Raw genomic sequence first — 13,875 nt, forward strand, 5'->3', positions numbered from 1 at the left:
CCCTAATTCTAATAGCCTACTGACAGCTTAGGATAATTGCAGGTTATGAAAATAACTCATAAAATAAGACTAACGTACTCCTGGATTAGCCTAAGCAATACTGTATACCTACGTACATAGGTTTTCTAAACTAATAGGCCTAGTTTAGCATACCAAGTATTAGCCTAATCATCTTCAATGATATTTGTTTAGGCTAACCTGATGCTATTGCTGTTTCTTGAGGATATATTTGACAACCTTTTCTTGGGTATTCCTTTATCTCGCGCATAGTAGGGCCTACCAATGTGCAAACCTTAGGCTGAAAGATAATGCATTTACAAGATCAGTTTTCCCGCCAAAAAATATAGGGGGAAACACCAGCGACTACCAACGCTTATCACGGTGGACAGGTCTTATTAACTCGATACTTAAATGGTGAAACAAGAATACAATTAAACTCCAAGCATACCATTCAAAAGATTTAAGTTTCGTCAACATAATGTGATATATGAAAGCCCCATACGAACTAAAATAAGCATGTGATGCTCTTCGTAAAATATGTTTTCAAGGCAGTTTTGAAATCCAATATGGCGGCTACCGTGTGGATGTACAGGTTCTGATCAGTGACGACAACCATCTTTCCCAGCCTTCCCATCACTCATTTGAACAATGTTAGTGTATATATGTAACGTTTATTGATCTTACTCAAGATTGCAGTTGTAATCAGCACAATAAAACAACATTTTGTTGCCTATATTACTGAAAGTATGAAACTTTTTATTCCCGGGGTTATGGTTTGAACTGAATTCATTTTTACCTTGTAATCGGTGGTTTTTATCCTTACTGCCATCACAACTGAAACTCCACAGTGCTTATTTGATTGTTATTATACACATTTTGGTCTCAATTCACTCCACATTGCACTTTAAACAAGTTGCTGTTCCTGGTTCTTAAGCGTGCACACCACAAACACAGTTAAGAACAGCAGACGACAAAACTGCAAAGTTTTATTCCCTAAATTGTTTACTTTACTCATTCTTTAGTTCAACTTTACTTTATTTAAAAATTTTAATTTAATTCATGTATATTATCCCTTTTTTGCAACCAAATTACCCCGAAAAATTACAGATATTTCTAAAGTAGATACTACAATCCAATGTTTCTAAACTTTTCGTATATCTGGCTGCCGAAAACCATAGAGGAACGACTACAGATAAGTGGATTACATATTTCTTTTTTTTGCTTTTTTGTTTTTGCTAGCACTTTTCCTTGATTTAAGTCTACTATATTAGTATTTTGAATTTCTTTAATATCCGAATGCCAGAAATAAATGTAACCTTTAATGTTTGCATGCTAAGAATGGCAAAATCATCGTTGCCACATTAGTGGAGGCTTCACACATACGCCAATTCATTATTATAAACTGTTTCCATGAATTCTAGTTGTCCTAGTAATGCAATAATGATAGAATTGCTTTAATATTTATGTATATATACTTCCAATACATAGCCTAATTTCACCAATTTCAACGTTTTGTGTGTAGTCTTATACCCAGTTTGGAGGGTCAACACATACCGAATGGCAACAGAGAGAGAGAGAGAGAGAGAGAGAGAGAGGGAGAGAGAGAGAGAGAGAGAGAGAGAGAGAAAGAAAGGCGAAGGAACGAAGAAGGAAAGGGGTGGCGGTGGAGGGTGGGGAGAGGGTATGTGGAGCTTTTTACGCTTGTTCGTATCTATTCCTGTATAATGGAGTTTTTGTCTCTTGGTACAAGGACAAGTGTCGTTATTCTTTACAATTAGTGATTCACGATATCCTTATAAATTACGGCACTGGGTGTAATGCACTATAGCAAAATCTCGTTCTGATATGAGTGTTCGTTACAGAAATAGGTATTGGCCAAAAACGTGCTTGCACTGTCGCTGAAACCCATAGTAGGTATGCTGCTTAGTTGTCAATCAAGTTTTTTGTAATAAAGTATTTTTTACAAGCCAGCTATTGAATAAATTTGTATTTTTCTCAATCAAAACATGCCCCTCAATGCTAACTTTCCTCTTTTAACGACTTTCTGGTCATTGCAAATTCGGCCCCATAATTTCTTATGGTGCAAAAACAGAGGCCCAGGGACCGAAAACGATTGCGTCACACTACTGCGATAATCCGGCAGTAAAACATCTTCATATATCCAAAAAGTAAATACTAATAAAGATATATATGTGCATTACAATTATAACAATTACATGAATAGCTGATAATCTGCATGAATAACTGGTAAACTGTTCTGCAAGAAAGTTGAGTAAAGAAATTATTTACAATAGGTACGAAAGCCAAGATGTCGTGACGTCATAATGCAGGACTTAAACGAACGTTCTAATTCCAAAAAATAATTACTTAAATTTGAGTCAGAATCGAGTTACTTTTTCAATAACGAATATTTTCAAATTAATCATCATAAATATGTAAGATATTGATGTTTTACTATTTATTTAAAAAATTATCCAAGTGCACGCTTCGTCGTCGTCTTCTACCAAAACAGTTGTTTACTAACAAACAAGCTGGTAAGTTTCCGTGTTCCGATTGTTGTGATGAAAGTGCCCCAGCGTCTGTGGGTGCAAGTGGTGTGCGGATTTATCAATGGAAATGGGAAGTTTATTGACACAAGCGACTCCGTAAACATCAAGATGGAGTCAATCTTCTAAATATTTCGAGTTGTAAGTAAAAATGTTGAACGCGTTTTGGTGAGATTTGGACTGCCGTGTACATCCTTTTCACTACCCTCTGTTTAAATCTTAAAATTTGGCCTTAATTTCTAACTTTGGAGAAAATACTTACTTCGAAAGGAGAGTAGAGGTCTTTAGCTCCGTTTCTCACCAACAACATGTCGCGACTGATGCCCGGTGTCAGGACGCGTTATAATGTACTTTTTTTGGGGTTGTACACGTTGATCGTACATGGTCCACCCCTCTACCATGCGGTTTTTTACCCTAGGCCTAGCCTAATACCTGTTCTTTCAAAAAACCGGGTGAATGCAGAGTAACTGTCCAAACCTGGCAGGAGGGGCTTCCAGATTCCTGGAACCCACCCTCCCAAAGTAATTTGTGACCCCCTGCTCTGCATTCTACGCCCAAAAAACGTACAATAGGGATGTCGCAGTTCTTACCGTTTAGCCTTGGCTACTTCTGCGGGCTTGGCCAAAATGGGTCGACAACAAGGCTCTGTAGGGTTGCGACTGCCTGTTCTTCTTTAAATTAGTTAAATATGGGGCTAGATTTAGCTGACAACCTTAGGCCGAGTCTCGAAGAGCACCAACAGCAGTTAGCTAGGCCTACTCGATAAGGTAGCAGTTGAGCACCGTCATTCAAACGAGGCTTCCAGTTACTAGGCTAATCACCTCACGGCCTTAATTACGAGCCAAATTGATTCTTACAACCTTATCTTCCTTGGAATAGGTAAAAAGAAGCCTACATTAAGCTGAAAGCCGTAAGCCGAGTCTCGGAGAGCACCATAGGCCCATACTCGATATTGGTAGGCCTACCTAGTCGCAGTTGAACACAGTCACTAAAACCAGGTTCTCCGTTAGTTAACTTATGGCCTTAATTAACGACAAATCCAAAGTCTCATGACAAAAACCAATGAAAACCGGAAAAAATCACCGTTGTTCTCACTTTCACTGAAAACGAAACGCTTTCTTTTTCGATTCTTCCGCTCTGGCCACAAAGTTGTTGTTGTCACTCGGTAGATATAAACAACAGAAAGGTTCTTACATTTCTGGCGTTCGAGATTAGTAAACGTACGAGTGCGATTGGTTCTCATTTCACACGGACGTCACACTTCACTATGACATTTCTGTGGATTTACTTCAAATTATAATAAGCTATCTATATGTTTTAAGTCTTTAGAATTATGATTATTTATCAATATTAAATATTAAATTACGGTAATTGAAAACTTTTGTAAGAGTCACTACCACAAAGATAATAAAAGAAAATTGCTCTTTTCCACTGCCTTCTAACAGACCCCAGAAAAGAAAAACTAAAACTAGGAAAGATTTTATATTCTAGAAGGTTAAATACCAAATTAAAGCAGTAACCTATTACCTTTCAGCTTAAAATTTTGTAGTTTATTAACACAATTTTCAATTACAAAAATCAGGGGTATTTATACTGTAAAAATATAATTTTAGGGGGTACTCAAACAAAAGTGAGATTTTAATACACTGAATTCCTTGCTTTCACAAAGAATTACTATTTTAAGTATTTCTCAAAGAAAAGAGTGGTCCTTGATTAGGAACAAACAACCAAAGTAATGAAGTCCTACAGCTGGAAGATATAATTAATAACAGTGGGAGAAGTGTCATGAAAGAGAAAGAATATTAAAACCAAGGCAAAAAAAAATCTTTTTCAAGTTATGAAACTTTGCCCATAACTTTATCATTGTAGTGTGCCTGCCCCTATGATTGTGGAAAGATCGCTCAGGAATAGGAACCAGGAACCTTCTAATTGTAGAATTAACACAGATACAAACATATAAATAATATTCACCAGTAAAATTTCGTGTTATTGGATACTTAAGACACCTTTCTTTCTTGTAATTCAGGTGTGTAATAAGAGAATTATTCAAAATAATATGGCCATGGAAACATATTTAAATAGGAGAAATGTGGATTTATAGATAGATAGATAGATATATAGATAAATAGATAGATATATAGATAGATAGATAGATAGATAGATAGATAGATAGATAGATAGATAGATAGATAGATAGAAGGATAGATAGATGTGTGAGTGTGTGTTGAACAAACAGTTACATAACGCATTTGAGGGTGAACTGAACCCAGAAGCCGAAGACCATAAATATAAGTCTTGAACGAAGGAATTACAGGCCTCTGAGCTCTCAAGCAAGAAGTTTGTGGTTGCAACATCCTCCTCGCTTGGCCAGGTTATATATTCTCCCAGTATCTTCGAGGTGAATACATAGAATTATATATATATATATTATATATATATATATATATATATATATATACGTATGTGTACACACACACACACACACACACACACACACACACACACACATATATATATATATATATATATATATATATATATATATATATATATATGACGAAGTGCCAAGTATCTGTTTACTACACCTACCATTCATTAATTGTTACCTCACAACAGCCAGACACCTGAACCTTCATCACAGGTACTAAACGACTGAATACTCTAAAGGCAACAGTGATCCCTTAATAATTTTCCAGTATTGCAGAAAATCAGACTAAGTTCATCAAAACAGGTGTGAGGTAATCTTGTAAGTAATTAAATTGATTAAAGGGCATCACTCCATCAACAACTTTAAAAGTCTAAGTATTTCCTTGATTTCAGAAGTCTAAGTACTTCCCTGGTTCTAAGTCACTTCAAGTAAATTGAAGGAAAACAGCTTAATTACCACTCTATGTTTCTACCTAAGCAAATCCTAATTATATGCATGTATACTGGTGAGAAATAAAATACTTATAAAAATTTTAAATACAAAAATTTATTATTAAACTCAAAATTATAAGTGAAATTCACAATATCAGGGAAAATTACTGTTACTTGAAAACAAAGTAAAGTTTAATTATTTTTTGAATCAATTAAGTAAAATTGAATTAAAATTAATTTATCACAAAATTCAAGAAAATTAATTCAATCAAAATTCAAAAGTGCTAGGTAATAATTAAAATTTGGAAATTAATTCACCAGTGTTAAACAACAATAAAACTTGAAAAGAATTCTAAGTAAATGCAAATTAATTCACAAGCGTTAAATTTAATTAAATGTGCAATGATTAAGTAATGAAAATAACTAAGTTAATTAAGTTGTGAATGCAAATAAAAACACAGAAAAATGTGGAAAATTCCAAAATTGTAAAAAACACTAATCACACAGAATATAAAATAAAAACACACACTTCAATAAGAAAATGGATAAATGCACTTCAAATGAAACAAATACAAAACACAACACTTTGCAATGTGTAAAAATGTAAATTGTTTTTCAGCCAATGTAATTATTAGTTTAAATTTTTACCAAACCACTGTAACTTTTAGTTATTAGTTGCAACTAATAAAAATATAACACACTTTACCTTGGTATACCAACTTCTTTCTTCAAAAAATTCATCAATTCACACTATTTCACAAAAATAGGCACCGTTACACACTTGTATACTGTTTGTTCAGATTCCACAAATAAAACACTAAATAATAATAAATAACTCTAAGAAATATCAAATCTGAAATCTACAAGTTACGAGTGACCAATTTAAGTTACATCAATATCAATTAGGGCGAGGCGGAGAGAGAGAGAGAGAGAGAGAGAGAGAGATCTGAACGCCAGGAATCCCAAGTCTATAATGAAACGCTCTCACTCTCCTCCTTGTATGCAACTCAAAAGACTGACGGGCTCAAAACGTTTTGGGCATGCTAAAGATGAAGCAATCCTTTCTCGAAGCTTCTATTAGTGACGTAACTTTGCAGAAAAATAGTGAAATCTGCGTGTGATTTCGGCAAACCTGTACGTGTATGGAACGAGTTATGAACGAGTCATGACATTGCTCAACAAAGACACGTACCCAATCGAGACAGAAGTCGAGTGATAATTAAGATTGACGACAGAAGTCGAGTGATAATTAAGATTGACATGTTTTTAAAAACAACACGGAGACTGCGAGCTCCTCCAATCTCGAGGTGATGAAAAGATACTGAAACAACTCTAGCTTCAAATGGACAAAGATTATCTCTCTCTTTCTTTACATTCTATGTTACATACTCTTTTACATTATGCTATGCAAAATCTGAACACACATTTTAAACATCCTATTACTCTAACTAGCTAAGGAATCTGAAAAAATGTTGCAAAATTCTATATATAACATTTTATACAGTCAAAGAGGATATATATGTGATTTGAAAGTAGCAACATATAATATACCTCCCCACAGAAGATTGTTTATCACGGTGTTGAATCCAACGATTCGCAACGAGATAAATAATCAGCAACTACATTGTTTTTGCCACTAATGTGCTGCACTCTTAAGTTATACTGTTGCAAGCACAAGGACCACCTGGTCAGTCTTTGATTATGGTTTTTCTTTCTCTGGATAAATGATAGTGGATTGTGATCAGACAACACTAAAATTTCTTCATTCCTAGGTCTATTCACATACACTTCAAACTTTTTCAATGCTGTGATTAAGCATAAAGTTTCCTTCTCGATTGTCAAGTATACTTTCTGATGTTTTTCCAGTTTTGAATACGTGAAGCACACAGGATGGTGGATATTATTTTCATCGTCTTGAAGTAGAACAGCTCCAATGCCACAGTCAGAAGCATCAACTTGTATAACAAATTTCTTGTTAAAGTCTGGAGCTTGAAGTACTGGTCTTGAAGTTAAAATGGCTTTTACCTTCTCAAAGGATTCTTGACACTTCTGAGTCCAAACAAACTTAGCTTTGGGACTAGTTAAGTCTGTCAAGGGAGCTACTACGGCTGAGAAATTTGGGCAGAAACGACGATAGAATCCAGCCATGCCTAAAAATCTCTGTAGCTGTTTCCTGGTAGTAGGTGGGGTAGCATTACGGATGCCTTCTATATTAGCATTTACTGGAGCAAGAAGGCCTTTCCCAACTTCAAACCCAAGATACTGCACAGTTGCCTTTTCAAACTCACTTTTCTCTAGGTTGAATGTTAGTCCTGCTTCTTGTAGTTTCTTGAAAACTTTCCTCAGAATCTTCAGATGTTCTTCCCATGTTGTAGATTAAATCACTATGTCATCCAGGTATACACCTACTCTTTCTATCGATCCTAGCAGTTGATCCATCACTCGTTGGAATGTTGCAGGTGCATTCATCAGACCAAACGGCAGAAGAGTATACTGATACAGTCCAAAAGGAGTAATAAAAGTTGACAGCAACTTTGCATTCTCATCTAAGGGAATTTAATAATAACCTTTCAACAAGTCTATCTTGGAAACAAACTTGACTTGCCCAATATTATCAAGTAACTGATCTATAAGAGGCAAAGGATAATTGTTAGCCACACTGATGGAATTCAGTTTCCTAATAGTCAGTACACATTCTAAATGAACCATCTGGTTTCTTCACGAACACACATGGAGAACTGAAGTGACTTGAACTGTGTTCTGCTTAATCCATGTTTCAGCAAATACTCAACTTTTTTCTTCAAAACATCTCGATGATACGGTGATAAGCGATAGGCTCTTTGCTTGAAAGGTTTTCCATCTTCTTGAATCTTGATCTCATGCTTGGTCAGATCAGTACGCCTAGGCACATCTGTAAAAATTTCTGGAAAACTTCTAATCACTTCACTTAAGTCTTCACCTTGTTCAACACTCAGATGTTTCAATTTATCATCCAAATTTTCCAAAATTTTTCAGTTTTAGTTTCTGAGAAATAAGGTGTCAAGAGGTTCACATGCATCTTCCTTTGTCTTCTTCTTTCTGGTGTTTCAATCACATAAGTTCTATCGCTCAACTTCTGAATTATCTTGTAAGGACCTTGAAATTTATTAGTGAGGGGAAATCTCTTGACAGGTAAGAACACTAACACTTGCTGACCAATACTAAAACTTCTTAGCTTAGTCTTAGCATCAAATCTCCTTTTCATTTTCTCTTGACTCACTTTCAGATTTTCTAAAGAGAACTTTCTAATCTCTTTCAGTCTTCTCCTTAAGTTCTTCACATATTCACCTTGGCTTTCCTCTTGGTTTTCTTCCCAGTTTTCTGCAAGAATCTTCAACGGTCCTCTCACCTCTCTACCAAAAATAATTTCATTAGGTGAACATCCCATACTTTCTTGATAAGCACTCCTCACTTCAAACAACTTTAATAGTCTTTACACTGATCAGCTGTTAAGGCTAGATAAGCACTTCTCCCTTTACCAGTTAACACACTTTGTAGCAAAACTGACCATTTATCTTCTGGCCATCCCATACCTGAAGCCACTTTCTCAAAGTGATAAAAAAGCTCATCTGGAGCTTCTTCAGTAAACTTAGGGATTAACTTACTCATACTACATCAAATATAGGGTCTTGATTACCTTGGTTGGGGTTAGACGGTGTCACAGGTATTGTGGATCTAGCTCTTATCAATTCCATCTCCCTTTCATGTCTTGCAATTTCTCTTTCCTCTTCTGCTGCTTTTTCTTCTTCTCTTTCTCTTGTTTCTCTTTTTTCTCTGTCTTCTCTTTCTCTTTCAGCTTGCATTTTCTGCTTAATCAAATTCTCTTCTGCTTCAATGTGTCTAAGCTCTAACTCTGCATCTCTTTTCTATTTCTTTTCTGCTTGCTTATCCATAAGATAAGCACGTGCTACATTCAACAACTCTTGTGCCAATTCTAACTCATCTTCATCAGTTATTCTACCAGAGTCTATCAATGATTCCATAGTAATACATCTTATTTGTGCCTTTACCATACAAGCAGACACTTAATCACCACATGCCACTGCTAAAGTGCTCCACTGTGCCTTAGTCAGAGTGGTTTCAGATAAAATTTGGATGGAAGGGGCTGCTAAAAATTCCTGAACCTTGAACTGAGTTATTTTCTCTAAGTTATCAACTTACAATTCAATACAATTAATGCAAAACAAAATTATATGGTTACTCTCCTAACAAAATATATCCCTAACGCCACCAGTATATACTAGAGTGATAATGAAATCTGTTTTCCCCGGTCTCTGGGCACCATGAATACTTGTGACGAAGTACCAAATACCTGGTTACTACACTTACCATTCATTAATTGTTACCTCACAACAGCCAGACACCTGAACCTTCATCACAGGTACTAAACGACTGAATACTCTAAAGGCAACAGTGATCCCTTAACAACTTACCAGTATTGCAGAAAATCAGACTAAGTTCATCAAAACAGGTGTGAGGTAATCTTGTAAGTAATTAAATTGATTAAAGGGCATCACTCCATCAACAACTTTAAAAGTCTAAGTATTTCCTTGATTTCAGAAGTCTAAGTACTTCCCTGGTTCTAAGTCACTTCAAGTAAATTGAAGGAAAACAGCTCAATTGCCACTCTATGTTTCTACCTAAGCAAATCCTAATTATATGCATGTATACTGGTGAGAAATAAAATACTTATAAAAATTTTAAATACAAAAATTTATTATTAAACTCAAAATTATAAATGAAATTCACAATATCAGGGAAAATTACTGTTACTTGAAAACAAAGTAAAGTTTATTTAATTTGAATTAATTAAGTAAATTTAAATTTAAATTAATTTATCACAAAATTCAAGAAAATTAATTCAATCAAAATTCAAAAGTGTTAGGTAATAATTAAAATTTGGAAATTAATTCACAAGTGTTAAATAACAATAAAACTTGAAAAGAATTTTAAGTAAATGCAAATTAATTCACAAATGTTAAATTTAATTAAATGTGCAATGATTAAGTAATGAAAATAACTAAGTTAACTAAATTGTGAATGCAAATGAAAACACAGAAAAATGTGGAAAATATCAAAATTTTAAAATAACACTAATCACACAGAATATAAAATAAAAACACACACTTCACTAAGAAAATGGATAAATGCACTTCAAATGAAACACAAAACACAAAGATTTGCAATGTGTAAAAATGTAAATTGTTTTTCAGCTAATGTAAATATTAGTTTAAATTTTTACCAAACTGCTGTAACTATTAGTTATTAGTTGCAACTAATAAAAATATAACACACTTTACCTTGGTATACCAACTTCTTTCTTAAAAAAATTCACCAATTCACACTATTTCACAAAAATAGGCACCATTACACACTTGTATAATGTTTGTTCAGATTCCACAAAAAAACACTAAATAATACTAAATAACTCTAAGAAATAGCAAATCTGAAATCTATAAGTTACGAGTGATCAATTTAAGTTACATCAATATCAATTATAGTGAGGCAGAGAGAGAGAGAGAGGGAGAGAGAGAGAGAGAGAGAGAGAGAGAGATCTGAACGCCAGGAATCCCAAGTCTATAATGAAACGCTCTCACTCTCCTCCTTGTATGCAACTCAAAAGACTGACGGGCTCAAAACGTTTTGGGCATGCTAAAGATGATGCAATCCTTTCTCGAAGCTTCTAATAGTGACATAACTTTACAGAAAATTCATGAAATCTGCACGTGGTTTAAACAAAGACGTACGCGTATGAAACGAGTTATGAACGAGTCATGACATTGCTCAACAAAGACACGTACCCGATCGAGACAGAAGTCGAGTGATAATTAAGATTGGCATGTTTTTAAAAACAACACAGAGACTGCGAGCTCCTTCAATCTCGAGGTGATGAAAAGATACTGAAACAACTCTAGCTTCGAACGGACAAAGATAATCTCTCTCTTTCTTTATATTCTACGTTACATACTCTTTTACATTATGCTATGCAAAATCTGAACACATTTTAAACATCCTGTTACTCTAACTAGCTAAGGAATCTGAAAAAATGTTGCAAAACTCTATATATAACATTTTATACAGTCAAAGAGGGGATATATGCGATTTGAAAGTAGCAACATATAATAATAATATATATATATGCTATATATATATATATAATATATATATATATATATATATATATATATATGTGTGTGTGTGTGTGTGTGTGTGTGTGTGTGTGTGTGTGTAGTGTGTGTGTGTACCTGTTTTTTGTAATTAGCTTTTGGAAAGATGAAACTATCCCCACTAAAGCTATTACCATCCCGTTTTTCTTTTGTGGCTCAAAAATAGACAATTATGTGCCTGATGTTCAGTAAATTGTGATAGGTTGATGAAACTGTAAAAGAAAATGGCTAGCAACCTCATTTTAAAAGACAAAATTTGCTGGAAAACAGAACTTGACACTTTGGAGCCACCTCTTCTAAGGGAAAAGGAAAGATCTCCATGTGTATATATATATATATATATATATATTATATATATATATATATATATATATATGTATAAATAGAGGTTTTTTGCCACGAAGGAAAAAATGAAAAAGTGAGATAGCCGAGTACTTTCGGTCCTGTTCGGACCCTTCAGTAAAGGGGAACAGGAACGAAAGTACTCTGCTATTTCGCTTTTTCATTTTTTCCTTCGTGACAAAAAACCTTAATTTATACATAGCATCACGTTTTATATACTTCGTGATCAAGTTATTCATATATATATATATATATATATATATATATATATATATATATATATATACATATATATATATATATATATATATATATATATATATATATATATATATATATATATGTGTGTGTGTGTGTGTGTGTGTGTGTGTGTGTGTGTTTGTGTGTGTGTGTGTGATTGGTAAAAATTTTCATTTGTAATAGAATTCCATTTAATGAAAGGAGCCCATAAAGACGCAAAAACATAGAACGTAAGTATTTCAGAGACTGCTGTCCCTCTCTTCAGGTAGGTAATGAAAAGGGAGACAGCAGTCTCTGAAATATAATACTTACTTTCTATACTTTGGCGTTTTTATGGGCTCCTTTTATTATATATATATATATATATTATATATATATATATATATATATATATATATATATATATATTATATATATATATATATATATGCATGCTTTGCACTTAAGGGTATTTTTTTAAAAGAAATAATGGATCATTGGAAATTCTCATTTCATGTCTGACACCCATCTTTAAATGCATTTCTATTCCAATGGGTGTCAGGCATGAAATGGGCATTTCCAATGACCCATTATTCTTAAAAAAAAAAAAAAAAAAAAAATACCCTTAAGTGCAAAGCGTGAACGTGCATCAAGCTAAAACAATCAAAGGACTTGAGAGCGCCCCTCACACCCTGGCATTTCCGACCCTGGGCGTGTGGGTGGTGTTGTAAACAACTATCCCCGAGATACGCCCAAGGGAGTCGCTTTTCAAGATTGTTCCTCTCGATTAACCACCGAGTTGTTCGTTAGGGGCACTGGCAGGTAAATAAGCGTAACCATTCCTATGAAAATCAAGTAATGTGTCTGACGTCTTGATTGCTCATTATGATCAGTCTCTTTGTAGAATGCTGTAATTTATTATGACAACATATATGCGCGTATATACTACATACATACATATATATATATATAAAGATAAATGCCACGAAGGAAAAATAAACTGGGCAAAAATCTAATGCATTATTCATTCATTTAAGTGAAAACAACCACCGAATTAATTGGATTGATAGTTCAGTAATTGCATGGTCAAGAGATGTCTTATCACGAAATCTTTTAGAATCTGCTTTAATACAACTTACTTTTCATTGTAATTTCAATGTTAGTCGTGGCCTTTTTCATTTAGACCCTTGTATCTGTAACATGTTTAAGAATGACCTCAAAGATATAATTACTGACTTAAATAAAAATCAGTTGCCTTAGAGTTATTAAATTTTGTTGTAATGTATGTCTGTCATGTTTTGTGAATATGGTTTTGTTTACCAAGTTCCGAATAGCTGTCACCTATAATCCTTTAATTGTCTGGAAATTGTATCTGAGATGATTGTCTTAAACCTTTAATTGCACCCATTGTTTATGCTTGTTTGGGAAGGTTTCTTATCTTCCAGGTGTGTCGGATTCTAGGTACTAATCCCTTTATAATCCCTATCTGTCAGTTATACGAACTTTCTTGTATTGTCTTTTCTCGTATTTATGTCAGTATCTGCTCAGTAAAGGACTTTTAAAGTCGAAAGATCTTGCAGACCTCCTTCGTTTATTTTTCCTTCGTGGCATTTATCTTTATTTATGGATTTATCACGTTCCTAACTTTCGTGATTCAGTTATACATACATATATATATATATATATATATATATATATATATA

At 34.0% G+C, this 13,875-nt stretch overlaps 2 protein-coding genes across 3 annotated transcripts in view; one reads left to right on the forward strand and one right to left on the reverse strand.

Moving 5' to 3' along the window:
• The window catches only part of LOC135206179 (adenomatous polyposis coli protein-like), a 626,589-nt gene extending 622,875 nt beyond the window's left edge, over window positions 1-3,714 (reverse strand). For both annotated transcript variants that reach the window (XM_064237480.1, XM_064237484.1), the window contains exon 1: window positions 3,137-3,714. The gene's annotated coding sequence lies outside the window, so the exon portion shown is untranslated. The remainder of the gene's footprint in view (window positions 1-3,136) is intronic.
• Window positions 1-13,875, forward strand: part of LOC135206180 (uncharacterized) — a 32,604-nt gene that overhangs the window by 3,154 nt on the left and 15,575 nt on the right. The window lies entirely within an intron of this gene.

Source organism: Macrobrachium nipponense, chromosome 29, assembly GCF_015104395.2.
Source record: "Macrobrachium nipponense isolate FS-2020 chromosome 29, ASM1510439v2, whole genome shotgun sequence".
Taxonomy (NCBI): domain Eukaryota; kingdom Metazoa; phylum Arthropoda; class Malacostraca; order Decapoda; family Palaemonidae; genus Macrobrachium; species Macrobrachium nipponense.